The sequence below is a fragment of the Leopardus geoffroyi genome, chromosome B2, assembly GCF_018350155.1.
Source record: "Leopardus geoffroyi isolate Oge1 chromosome B2, O.geoffroyi_Oge1_pat1.0, whole genome shotgun sequence".
Taxonomy (NCBI): Eukaryota; Metazoa; Chordata; class Mammalia; order Carnivora; family Felidae; genus Leopardus; species Leopardus geoffroyi.
The window spans coordinates 126,091,126-126,104,655 of NC_059332.1; the positions used below are offsets into that span (position 1 = coordinate 126,091,126).

The 13,530-nt window shown below is 40.5% G+C and overlaps 1 long non-coding RNA gene across 1 annotated transcript in view; it reads right to left on the reverse strand.

Moving 5' to 3' along the window:
- Window positions 1-3,321, reverse strand: part of LOC123609093 — a 55,444-nt gene extending 52,123 nt beyond the window's left edge. Inside the window, exon 1 of the long non-coding RNA XR_006717606.1 lies at window positions 3,257-3,321. This is a non-coding gene — a long non-coding RNA (uncharacterized LOC123609093). The remainder of the gene's footprint in view (window positions 1-3,256) is intronic.
- Window positions 3,322-13,530: the final 10,209 nt, after the last annotated feature.

A 13,530-nucleotide genomic window follows, 5' to 3' on the forward strand; every position in this document is an offset into this window, starting at 1 on the left:
GCATTCCCCTTCCCCACCTCTTTGTAGCATACCTTTTGTTCTCTTGGATCTTTTTTTTTTTTTTTTCCTTTAGTAAATTTGTTTACTGCCCGGAAGAGAACAGGGAAGGACTAGGCCGGTTGCCTCGGGCAGATGGCATAATGTTAGTAGACGAACACCCTGAAAGCAGAACTCCTCAGCTCCTGTCTTTTTTTTTTTTTTTTTTTTTAACATTCTCCAGCAAGGCTCTTCAAACTAAATAGCATAAAGCAAACATTAATAAAAGGAAATTGAAACACGAGTCAAGGGAAAAAAATAGTAAGGGAACCCCTGCCTGGTTTAAATGCCTCTGTGTCTTCAGATCTAAGTGAATTAAATCCAAATAATCAAAGAACTTGTAGAAATGACCAATAAACCACCGAGGAGATATTAATTTCAGGTGTTTTTTGTTTGTTTGTTTGCTTTTTGGTTTTGGGCTCAGGTTCGTTTTTTAGAAATCTTGGGTAAAACGTGCCTGGAGCCTGGAGAAGGACAAAGGTTGCTCTCATATTTAGAGAAATATAAAAGAAAAACTCACAGAAAGTACAAGTTCAGGTTGATTCCCTGCAGACCTTGAAAAAATTTTTATTTTACCTCTCCACTTACAAAAATACGAAGATGAAAGGAAGCAGAAAGGGGCAGAGAGAAAATGAAGGAAGGGAGAATTACAAGGACAAAGAACGGAGAAGGGAGAAGAGAGCAGAAAAAAAAACACAAAAAAAACAAGAAGAGAGAATAACAAGTTCCTTCGATTTATGGAAATTACCTCAAGTTTACAGAGTACACACAACTCAATTTGCCTACAGTTGTGACCTCAATAATCCTGCAAAATTTCAGGACGGGCTATTAAATAAACATAATGTATGCCTTGACAAAATAAAGGAGATGACTAATAAGAATCAGAGAAGGTTAATTAAAAAAAAAAAAAAAAAAATCATGCTCCACTTGGAGCTTCCTTCCTTTTCAATTTCCTTTGCCTTGTCTTTTCTCATTTCCCCAGAGTGGAATCCACTCTGAAGTCACCCAGAGAGGCAGCAGTGCCACCAACACCAGTTAGAACGTGACAGTCTCCAAGCTGTTCTCCAGAAGTGAATCCTAGCAGGAGAACAGGCCATACGGGTCTGGTGCTCCCTGTCAGGCCCTGAGTTGTAGTTTTTGCTCTCTAAGCTCCTTATCCTGACGCCTCCTTCCCTGGCTTTGTCTCCCCTCAGTACCCATAAATCCTGGGCTTCTGAGTTAGCCACCTTCCCTTTGTTCCTGTTCTGAGAATCTTGCCCATCCAGGAACTGGCTACTGGTTTGCTTTTGTCCATTGATTTCTCTAGGGTCCATATCCTTGATTGATGGGTGCGACCAGGAAACCTCTGGGCAGCTACAGATGCCTTTATGGACTACACCTATTTTGAATTCTCATGCTCTTCTCCCCCACTGGGATTATTCCTGCTTCTTAAACAATGTCATTGTAATTCCTTTATTCTATGATAATTGGACACCAGCTCTCTGAAACACGTTATTGCCTTAGGGTTAAGAACATTAGCTTCAGGATAAGAATGACGGAGATTTTATCGCTCAAAAATATAAGTCAGATCATCTCTCTCTCGCTTCAAATCTTCCGAAGGTTTTTCATCACACTTGGAATAAAATCTCAACTCTTTACCACGGTCTGCAAAGATCAACACAATGTGGCCACTGCCTACCTCTGTTCTTGAACAAGTCAAACTTGTTCCTGCCTCAAGGCCTTTGTACTTGTTTGCTCTCTTCCCTTAGATCTTCACATTTCTGGATTTTTCACTTCGTGCAAGTTGCAGTTTAAATTTAACCTCTAGGGAGAAGCCTTCCTGACTAGCCTATGTAAATCAGCCCTCTTTCCCCACCACCAGTAAATCTTTGTCAACATTGTGCTTTTTGGGTCTTCCTAGCACTTAACACTCTCGCGAATTACCATGTGTATTTATTTGCTTTCCTTGATCATTTTCCTTTTCTTGACCCCCAGAATGCAAACTTCATGAAAGCAGGGACTCTGTCCCCAGCACCTGGGCAGTTTCTGATATATGGCAGGGGCTCAATAAATGTTTGAATGAATGAATGAATGAATGGATCTTGATCCATACTTACTGGCTACATGATCATGGACTAATTGCCTCCATGGTCTTTAGTTCTTATCTTTAACGATGTGGTTAGCGATTCCCATCTCATTAGGATTTGGTGAGATTTGAATGAAATTAAACAGGTAAAGTGTCTAGAGCAGAGCAGGGGATAGAGAAGGCACACAATAACTCCCAGTTGGGCTTATTATGATACGCTAGTCTCTAAGAAAGGCCATGGGAGCACAGAGACGGTTCTAACACAGTCCTTTTTCCCAAAGTGCTCAGTTGCTTTGTCGGAATGAGGATTAGAGACATTGCCTCTTTTGGAGACCACACCTTCTCTGCCCTGCTGAACCTCTTCTGAGAACTGGGTGCTCCCCAGGGCCCGTCACACCCACTACGTGGGTCACGTTCTTGGGCCTGATTATCTGCATTGGCTTGTCTTATTGTGAATACACAGCCAAGGTGCAATGGCAATCCTCAAGATTACAAAACTAACCTAATTCCCTTCTATGGATAGGGCTGTTAGACATGTGTTTCTAGGCATATTATAGGTAGTATGTCTGAATTTCAGGAGAGAATAGGAGAGCCTTTTATGAGTTTTTTGTGTGTGACTGTTACAGATAAACATAAGATTATGTGTCTCTGACGTTAATGACAATTTAAGTAGATAAACCTGAACGACTCCCGGTATTTTCTAAGATCCAAAAGCCCTCTTAAGATTACAAATTATAGTGAAGATTCATAGTTGGAAGACTGAATCCCCAAATTAACCCATCTGTACGACCAGACTTGATCATGTAGGGCGTGTCTAATTCATTCACTTTTCTATCAATCAGTCTCTGTCACTTCACCCCCGAGGGTGATGAGCCTCCGAGCTCTAGTATCTCTATCTTCTACTTAATTGAACAGAGTAACGCGGCTATAAAATGGTGTTTGTAGAATGACACCCTTATACCGTAGTGCAACATATATATTCATGCATGGGAGAAAACGGCAGATGGACACATACCAAAATGTTAATAGCGGAAGGGAAATTTTAGGCTTTTCTTTCCTTTCTCTAGGTTTTTTTTCAAACTGTGCTGCCTTGATTAATTAGGCATGACTTTCACCAGTAGAAAACAAAATTATACAAATCAACCGCACACTTACAGGATGGGGGGAGAGCCAGCAGCTTGTGAGTTTTCATGTCAGGAGGAGTTTTCGTGGCAGGAAAGTCCTCCAGAGCTGAGCTGATTGTGCGTCACTGTGTAGCGTCACCCGGGGTATGCGTCACCCGGGGTGTGGACCAGTGCCTCCAGAACAGGCGGGATACAGGTCCCATGGTGCAGCGTGCACAGATCTCAGTCCCACGTTTTTTTGTTTTTTGTTTTTCAATGTTTGTTTGTTTGCTTATTTATTTATTTAGAGAATGTGAGTGGGGGAGGAGCAGAGAGAGAGAGGGAGTCAGAGGATCCCAAGCAGGCTCCGAACTGCCCGCGCAGAGCCCTATCCATGGGCTCAATCCCATGAACTGTGAGATCATGACCTGAACTGAAATCAAAGGTCAGAGACTAAACTGCCAGAACCACCCAGGCACCCCTCAGTCCCACATTTTAAGAGACTTATTCTGAAGTTAGGGTGAAGGAAACAGTGGCTTAGTTTTAAAAATACATTTCGAATAAGTATAGCCAAGAAAAAAAAAATGGCCATTTCATTAGATTGTAAGTTCCACATTCACAGGTGGCCTTCCTCTGACAGAGGTGAGAGAGGAGGATTCCTACACGGGGGGGGGGGGGGGGGGGGGGGGGTGTGGGGGGGGGTGTGGGGGGGGTGTGTGGGGGGGACAAGACGATGTCTAATGTTTCATTCTAGTCTAGAAGCTAGGCTGATCAAACTTGTCCCTTTTACTTATTCCTTATTCGTAATAGCTCCAGGAAGTGGGTATTAATTTTTATCCATGAAGAGACTGATGCTCAGACAGGTTAAATCATTTGCTAAATACCCCAGTTCTTGTAGGTTTCTGAGCTGGGACTTGAGCTTAGATCTGTTTGGCCCCAAAGCCCTAAACTTTTGTTATGACATGCTATTTTCTAACACTGATTCTGTGCTCATTTCCTCACTTTCTTTCATCTTCCTTCTGTATATTTCCTCACTTCTTTCCTTTCCTTTCCGTGACCTCTGCAACAAGGGCATCTGGTAACATATTTGGCTTTTATTTAATTCTTGATATTGACATTCAAGGGCAAAGAAATAGATGACTCCTGGATAATGGTACCACTACTTATTATTATTATTGTTATTATTATTATCATTACTATTATTTTGACACAGTTGAAGAGGTTATAAAAAAAAAAAAAACCCTTTAGTGACTGATCAGTGTCTAAGAAAATGTTGAGATTAAGTATCTAAAGATCACCACCTTTGAAATGTATAGTATGAGGCTTTCAGTAAGAAACAAATGGGAGACAGTAGAACAACAAATTGGAAGTAACATGATTCCGTGCTGTTCTAATTTTAGGTTCTCCAAATTTCATTAGTACACCTTCTTCTTCTTAAGGCTTCGGTGAACTGACCCCTTGACAGCCTAACGTGGAGGCCTTTATCTTTGATTTAATACATTTGTCAACTTGACAGGAAGTTGGGGCTGCAGACTCTTGCCCTCATGAGACTCTGAGGCTTTGCAGGAAGAGCCTGGGCATGAAAGTCAAACTCAGGGCAGAGCAGTCCTAGCCATGCAACTTACTGTGCTAGGATCCTCTTTCCCCTGACTGTAGTTTATCATCCATAAAATGGGGTCATAATAACTATCCCCAAGAGTTTTGTGAAGATTGAATGGTTAATGATACCGAAACGACAATGTGGAAATAAACAAGGAAATAGAAGCCACATGATGGGTGAAAATCCCCAAATCAAAGCTCTGCTTCACAAATCTTTATGCTTGATTTTTGCACTGGTCAAATAATTCTGGTCTGTTATGGAGATTCGGTCCTGGCCTCATTATCTTGCCAGGCTAAGAAGAGCTGCTTTTCAAATTGAGCAGCCCGATATAATGGCCAAAACAAAAACAAAAGTAAAAACAAAACACAAATAAACCTGTGGGATTGCACATGAAAAGTAAAGGCAATGGAAATAAACAAAGCTGATTAACAAATAGTAAATCACTACTTAATCGCATTCTGGGAAACGCATCTTTGCACTTTATTACAGCCATTCCGTCTTTGAAATTACTGAGTTTTATCAAAACAGCATAAAACTTGAAATGTTTGAGATTGAGAAATAATACATTTTTCACGTTTTCAACATGTCAGTGTCGGATTGGCAATGAGAGTAGTTATTAAAAACCTAAGCTGTGCTTTCAAATAAGAAATGAAATAAAACGTAAATTACTTCATGAAATAAAGTTAGTTAAATGATTAATAGTCAATAATATGTGTTATTTGTTCTACCATGGAGCAAGGGGCAGAGACGTTTGAAAAGGACTGGTTAAATATCAGTCCCTTTTATTTAACAAGTGATAGTTATTTTCTATATTAAATAAAACTCGCTCTACTTACCCAGAACTCACATTTAAGTTTCAAATCCAGCTTTGGCCGAATAATCAGAAGCCATCACTGTGGACCAAAGCGGGGACACTTTTGGTAAGGATTTTGTGACATGGTTGTATCGAAGACCAAATGAATTTGGTTAAGGCTGGATTACTTACACAAAGTCCAAAGATAAATTTAGTTGAAAATTGGTCACAGGTAGCCTTGCAGTCTCAAAGGGCATTTCTGACTAGACAAACAGCATCTCCCAACATCCCTTCTGCTGAAATAAACAGCCAAGTGTTCCCTCGCCACAGGCTGGGTAAATACTAACTGAACTGTCTGCCTGTGTGTGAGTACGAGCAACACTCCCAATTTTTTAGCAAAATATTTTTCCACTCTGGCCATCCAAGAAACTCTCCAAATCCAATACTTTTCAATGGACTTTTAAGGCTTCTCTATTTTTCTCACTATTTATAGCTTTCAGATGTTGGCAGGTAGAGAATTGCATTTTCTTCAGAATAAACTTATAAATGGTGATGACGGAGTTTCATCATCTGCCACACGGTATTAGGTAAGTATTAAAACAATCCTTCTTCCCTATGAATGTAAACGCTGACAAAGCCCAGAAGCCAGAACAAAACTCTCACAGACGTCATATCAAAAGTCCTGTTGAGATTGTAAAGAGTTTAGTGCGGTGAGGACACCGGGGCTGGACCCAGAGGTGAAGCCCAGGCTGGGTTAGGGCTCATGTGTGGGGATAGTCCTTCGACGCTGGAGGACAGAAGTCCAGGATGCTGAGATCTGCTCCCTCGGTGCAGCTACAGCTTGGGAAGGCTCATAAAGGGAATCAATCTCAGATTGCCTCGGTGTGTGCAGTCGTTTATAAATTTGGTCCTTCTAACAATCCTGAGCAATAGACAAGGTAATTATCCATTCCGATTTAAGGATGCGGAAGCTCGGTTGTAGAGAAACGATTGGGCCGAGGTGTCACGGTCAGAATGTGGCAGAGCTGGAACCAGAGTTAGATCTTTGGACGGCTAACCTTGTTTCCTTCCACCCTGCTCCACACTGCTGCTCTTAAGTATTCAGCCCCGCGGTTTTACAGTCTCCCCGGGAAGACGATCTATTCACATGAAAAAGCCAGTGAAGAATAAAAAAAAAGAAGAAATTAAAGGGATTTACTTAGAGAATGAAAGCCAGAATTCCGGTTGCTAGTAAAGGATTATATTTGGCTGATTAGGAAGCAATAGTCTGGTATAATTGAAATGTGGAAAAGTTGAGTTTCCATACTCCGTTCTGTGTCTAGCCAGCTAGCTTACCTTAGGAGTTCTTATCTGTAGAGCTATAAGCCCCCACCCTCCCCACCGCCCCTGCCCCCCTCTGGGAATTGTGAAATCACCAAAGACGAAGCCTCTCTAGGGCTGCCTGAAATAGAGTGGCTGTTTTCCCCCAAGAGTGCTTGCACCAGGATTCATCATGGAGACAGGACTTACTGTTTATTATTATTATTATTTAATATATTTTTTTGAGAGAGACAGTATGAGTGGGGGAGGGGCAGAGACAGAGAGAGAGAGAGGGGTGGTGGTAGGGGGTGGGCACAGGATCCGAAGCAGGCTCCAGGCTCCAAGCTGTCAACACAGAGCCCGACCTGGGGCTCGGACTCACAAACTTCAAGATCGTGACCTGAGCCAAAGTCGTAGGCTCAACTGACTGAGCCACCCAGGCACCCCATGAGGCAGGACTTGAATGAGGGAACTATAGCTAGATGAGGAAAAGTGGAAGGGAACTACTCACAAGGAAAAATAGCCTGGGCAAAGTTATGGTGGCCAGGGCCAGTGTGCTGTTTATATGGGACAGCAAGGGGACATTTGATAGATAGATACAAAATAAAATGTGTGGAAAGTTCGGCAATTATTAAATCAATGTTATCCATGTAGTTAGTCAGTCTGGACATTTCTGGTTAAAATCTACTCCAATTATAGAGATAGTCATCCTAAGACTTTTTGTCCTTATCTCCCCCCTCCTGCCTCTACCCCCTTCCTGTGTCCCTCCCTCCCTCCTTTCCTTCCTTCCTTCTTTCCTTCCTCCCTTCTTCCTTCCCTTCCTTCCTCCCTCCCTCCCTCCCTTCCTGCCTCTACCCCCTTCCTGCTTCCCTCCCTCCCTCCTTCCCTCCTTTCCTTCCTCCTTCCCTCCTCCCTTCCTCCCTTCCTCGTTTCCTTCCTTCTTCCCTTACTCCCTCCCTCCCTCCCTCCTTTCCTCCCTTTCTGTCCTTCCTTCCTCCTTTCCTTCCTTCTTCCTTCCTCCCTCCCTCCATCCCTTCCTTCCTCCCTCCCTCCCTTCCTGCCTCTACCCCCTTCCTACTTCCCTCCCTCCTCCTTTCCTCCTTTCCTTCCTTCCTCCTTCCCTCCTCCCTTCCTCCTTTCCTTCCTTCTTCCCTTACTCCCTCCCTCCCTCCTCCTTTCCTCCCCTTCCTTCCTTCCTTCCTTCCTTCCTTCCTTCCTTCCACCTCTCCTGTTTGTAGACAGACTACTTTGGAGTATATTTCAGCAGGGGTGGATTTATTTGTCTAAGGCAGGGAGGGAGGGTTGTCAAATGCAGGTCATGCATGCTGCCACACCCCTGCCTGACAGACAATGCTAATCAATCACTGCTCTCTGTGCACAATATCAGGATTCGTTTCAAGGTGCATGGGTTAGTTAGAGTTGGCACAAGGGATGAGAGCTATTTGCCAAGACAAATCTAGGACACAAATGGATCAAATATAGCTTTCCAATAAAAAAGGGTAAAAATATACTAGAAAATGTACTTCCTCTACCCTTTTCAAAGGTTTCCCCCTTGCTGTTTTTTTTTTTTTTTTTTTTTTTTTTTTTGCTTTTTGTTTTAGTTTTATTTTTTATTTATTTTTGAGAGAGAGAGATAGAGAGCAAGCAGGGGAGAGGCAGAGAGAGAGACAGAATCCCAAGCAGGTGAGATCATGACCACTGACTGAGCCACCCAGGAGCCCATCCCCCTTGCTGTTTTGATCTCAGCAAGAACCTCAAGCAGAAACAGACAAATGCTATTTGATGTCATAGTCTAGTGCACTGAGAGTCTAAAAAAGATTTTTCAGAAGCCAAATATGTCTCATGAATGGATTTTGTTTTTTGAATATTTGTCAAACAAAGTGACTTCTGGACATTTTGATATTTGTCCTCATGTAAATCTGAATTTCCCTGGTGCTAAAATTCGGTTCCTTAGTTCTAACGCAAATGTATGTATACCTATATGCAGAGATTATGAGCTCAGTTTCTGGAACCAGAGTTGGAACCCCAGCCCTGTCTCTCGCTAGCTGAGCGCCTTAGAACAACTTAACTTGACCTTTCATAGCTTCAGTTACTTCATACTGAAAAAGGAAACAGAAATCATTCATATCTCATAGGGTTACAGCGAAGAGTAAATGAGATCATTCACGTAGAGTACTTAACATAGCATCTGGCACACAGTAATACTCAATACATGAGGGTTTGTGTGTGTTGTGTGTAGCTGGTATTAGCGAGGGGTGAACTAAGGACTCTGATGCTCTCTGAATTGTTTGGTGAGATGCTGCATTTCTTTGCTTTGTGAGTTGGAGTCAGAGTTTTAATGCTACTTAAATTCACGATTTTTGTGTGTGTTTGAACTCCAAGAAAAATGTCCCCTCTTTTGGTAGCTGATATATTCAAACCACTAGTGCTGGAAGAAAAATAATCTGTCATTGAAGTAGATGAAAGTTGACATGACAGACTGTGCACTCTGTCTTAAACATTCATAACATGCATAATATGGTCTCTGTGGAATGAAATAACTCCTTTAGCGTCTTTGCAGTCGCTTGTATCATGGCTCTCATAGAGTGAAGCCATTATAATTCCAAAATAGCTACGCCTGTTTGGGGAGTAGGACAGCAGGAAGAAAAGACAGTTCACACACACAACAATTGACACTTATAAGTTGTTTATAGATACGTGTGCATACATGTGCACAAGTGTATGTGGATGGGACATGCATATATTCGTTGCACGTAGGTGTGGGTGGTGTTTTAAAATCTGGTGTTTGCTCTATTATAACTTACCAGCTAGAAGTAAGTTCTTTGGAATCTGAAATACTCGAATTTCAATCCTGACTTTACTCTTTTACTGCTCATGTGATTTTAGACAAGCCTCTCCACCCCAATCTTAGGTAACATATTGAAAATGGGGATGAACAGGGGCGCCTGGGTGGCTCAGTGGATTAAGCGTCTGACTTCAGCTCAGGTCATGATCTCACGGTTCATGAGTTCAAACCCCACATCAGGCTCTGTACTGACAGCTCAGAGCCTGGAGCCTGCTTCAGCTTCTTTGTGTCTCCGTCTCTCTCTCTGCCCCTCCCCCACTCGCACTCTGTCTCTCACTCTATCTCTCAAAAATAAATGTTAAAAAAAATGTTTAAAAAAATAAAATGGAGATGAACATACTTTTATAATCTTTCATACAAAAGATTCATGTGAAATATTGCAAGCAGAATGTATAGCGCAGTATTTAACACATATCAATCTCCCCATTTATAGAGCTATTAATAATAATAAATAAATAAAACAAGTAATTAAAATAATGTCCATACAAGGAAAACTGGCTTTCAGCTTCATTATTCAATGTCCTGCTTTGATTTTTATTTTATAGAAAAATCATTTGGTGGCTTAACTAATACATCATTCCTTAATTATAACTGTCAGGTGAAAACTTTACTAATTCATGCCTCTTCTGAGAAGTATAAGCACTTGAGCAAATAACTCAAACTTCTTGACCCAGAATTTCCTAATCCAAGAAGAAATCTACCTCTCTGACTGTGTTTTGGCATGGCCATTCCTGTTGAAAGGATGCAATCAAATAATGGATTTTACAGGTTCTTACAAAGCACAGATTGGCCATTCAACTGGAGAAAAGTTATAATCAAATACATATTTATTGACTGACAGGTAGCTTCTCTAAAGAAGACTAGAATATTAGTACAGACAAATAATCAGTGCATAGCAGGTCGTGATTACTAGATTTGCTAATTGCCTTTCTCAGTTGGAAGACTTGCCTTGTATTTGTTTTTAATAAGAAAGTACAGTGCATGCTAAATTTCACATTTGAAATTCATTGGTTTGGAGATAAACAGTATTCCCAAGAGACCTCTCGATCTTATAACATGGTAGGAAATGTTCACAGATCTACCAAGATGATATATTTCCATGTTAGGAAATGTTCACAGATCCATTAAGATGATAACATTTGGTCAACATATTCTACTTGGAGTAACCAGATACTGCTGGGTCTCTGTTGATCATGCTCCTGTGTGTGGGACCACGAACACAGGCTTCACTAAATGTTCCAGAATAAACGCCTCTCTGCTTGTCAAAATTTGGCTTTGCACTGTAGAACAGAGCTATTTCAACCCTCTTTATATTTCCAGGAGGGAAGAGAGCCAATGTGATTTACCCAATTTTTCAATGAGAAACAATGAATCAGTCTAATGGTTTAATTTTAAGAAGAGTGAATTAGGAGTTAGGAGACAAAACTACCATTTACTTGTATGCATCTGTGGATTGTTTTTATGTGTTTATTTATTTATTTATTTGAGAGAGAGAGAGACAGAAAGAGAGAGAGAGAGATAGCATGAGTAGGGGAGGGACAGAGAGAGAGGGAGAGAGAGAATCCCAAGCACGCTCTGCACTGTCAGCATGGAGCCCAATGCAGGGCTCAATCTCATGAACCATGAAATCATGACCTGAGCCGGAATCAAGAGTCCAATGCTTAACTGACTGAGCCACCCAGGTGCCCTGCATCTTTGGATGTTAAATTTATTATTTCTGCGTGTAAACCCAGGCTGATTATAACTACTTCACAGGATGCTTATGAAACATTAATAAAATTACATGAGAAATTGCTTTGTGAATCACAAAATAAGGTAAATTTGTAAATCAATAAAATATTATCCTAGTCATTCTTAATTACCACTGAAGTTGTGATCAATTTGTGGTGTTCACAAAAGTTACCTTTCATCAGTAATTCACCCACCCAGGTTAAATTTGGCCTTGAGCAAAACAACTCAAATATAAAGATATTTATTTTCAGTTGTGTTAAAAAATGAGAGCTCAGAGCTATTTTCTACTGTTTGCAGGTCCTAAGACTATATAGTTGGGGGTTTGTAAAGTAAAAAGTTCCTCTCTCATCTCCATTGTGATATGGAAGAATACAAGTGGGGCCATGGCAAAACCTGGGAAAGAGGAAAACGAGTAAAGCATTATGAAATAATAGTTAAGGGCAAGGAAGATGCAGTCATCCAGACTCAGGTTTTAATATAACCTCTGGTACTCACTAACTCTTATTGTTTGTAGATAAATTAGACAATACTTCTTAAAGTCCTTATCAAGTCTGTGATAATCTGATACCACAAATATCAAGTGAAAAAATTATATGAAAAAATACTAACATTCAACTTGGACTCAGCTAGTAGGGGAATCTTTTTCTTCCGCAAAAAAAAAAAAAAAACGCCTCAACTTTAAAGCAGATGAAGTGGACCAACCAGGAGGGACATGAAAAAGAATAGGGATATTGTCACAAATCTTTCATGGTGCTTGACATGGACTGGAAGTAGAGGGCGGTGGGAAATGTTAAAAATTGGAAGAACTGAGAGAGAATCTCTTTGATTGACCTTAAGTAATGTGATAACAGAAAAGGCAGTAGTAAAATACAAATATTCATATATAGTTGACCCTTGCACAACATAAGTTTGAACTGCTTAAGTCTAGTCATGTGAAGATCTTGTTTTGTTCGTTTGTTTGTTTATTTATTTATTTATTTATTTATTATTTTGTGAGAGAACCATGGGAGGGGCAGAGAGAGAGAGAGGGAGAGAGAAGAGAGAATCCCAAGCAGACTCTGCATTTTCAGCTCAGGGCTCAATGTGGGGCTCAAACTCACCAGCAGTGAGATCATGACCTGAGCCGAAACCAAGAGTCAGACGGTTAACCAACTGAGCCACCCAAATGCCCACGCTGATCTTTTTTTGATAACGATAGTACAGTACTGTAAATGTATTTTCTTGTAATATTTTCGTAATAAAATTTTCTCTAGCTTACTTTGTGGTAAGAATACAGTATGTAATAATACATATAACATTCAAAATCTATGTTTGCTGACTGTTTTTGTTGTCAATAAGGCCTCTGGTCAACAGTAGGCTGTTAGTGGTTAAGTTTTTGAGGAGTCAAAAGTTAGTAGATTTTTGGGTGGGAGGGGGGTCGTAACTCAGGGCTGTTAAAGGATCAACTGTATTTACATATATTGTGCTACTGAAGTGTAATTTTGTATCATATAATTTAACCACTGTAGTACTTTAAACACTGTAGTAGTTTAACAACTTTAGAAATCTTATGACTTGTAACCATCTCAAAAACAATCCAGTTTCAAAACACTTCTGCCGCCACAAACAAAAAGTTTCCATGGGTCCTTAAATTGTCAATCCCTGCTCCAAAAATATAGCCCTAGGCAATCACTATCTGCTTTTGTCTCCATAGTTTTGCCTTTTTTTTTGAGAAAAGTAATATAAAAGGAATCTTCCAATATATAGTCTGGTGTGTGACTTTCAATTAGCATAATGGTTTGTAGGCTTATTTATATTGTAGATGTATCAATGTTTATTCATTTTTATCACTGAATAATATTCCATTGTAAAGATAGCTCACATTTTGTTAATCCATTCACTAGATGATGAACTCCTGAATGGCTTCCAGTTTTGGGTTATTATCAAAAGTGCTGCTAAGCACATTCATATGCAAGTATTTGTATAGACATGTGTTTTCAATACTCTTGGACAGATATCTAAGAGTAGAATTGTGAGGTTATATGGTAAGTGTGTTTAGCTATTTAAGAAACTACCCAG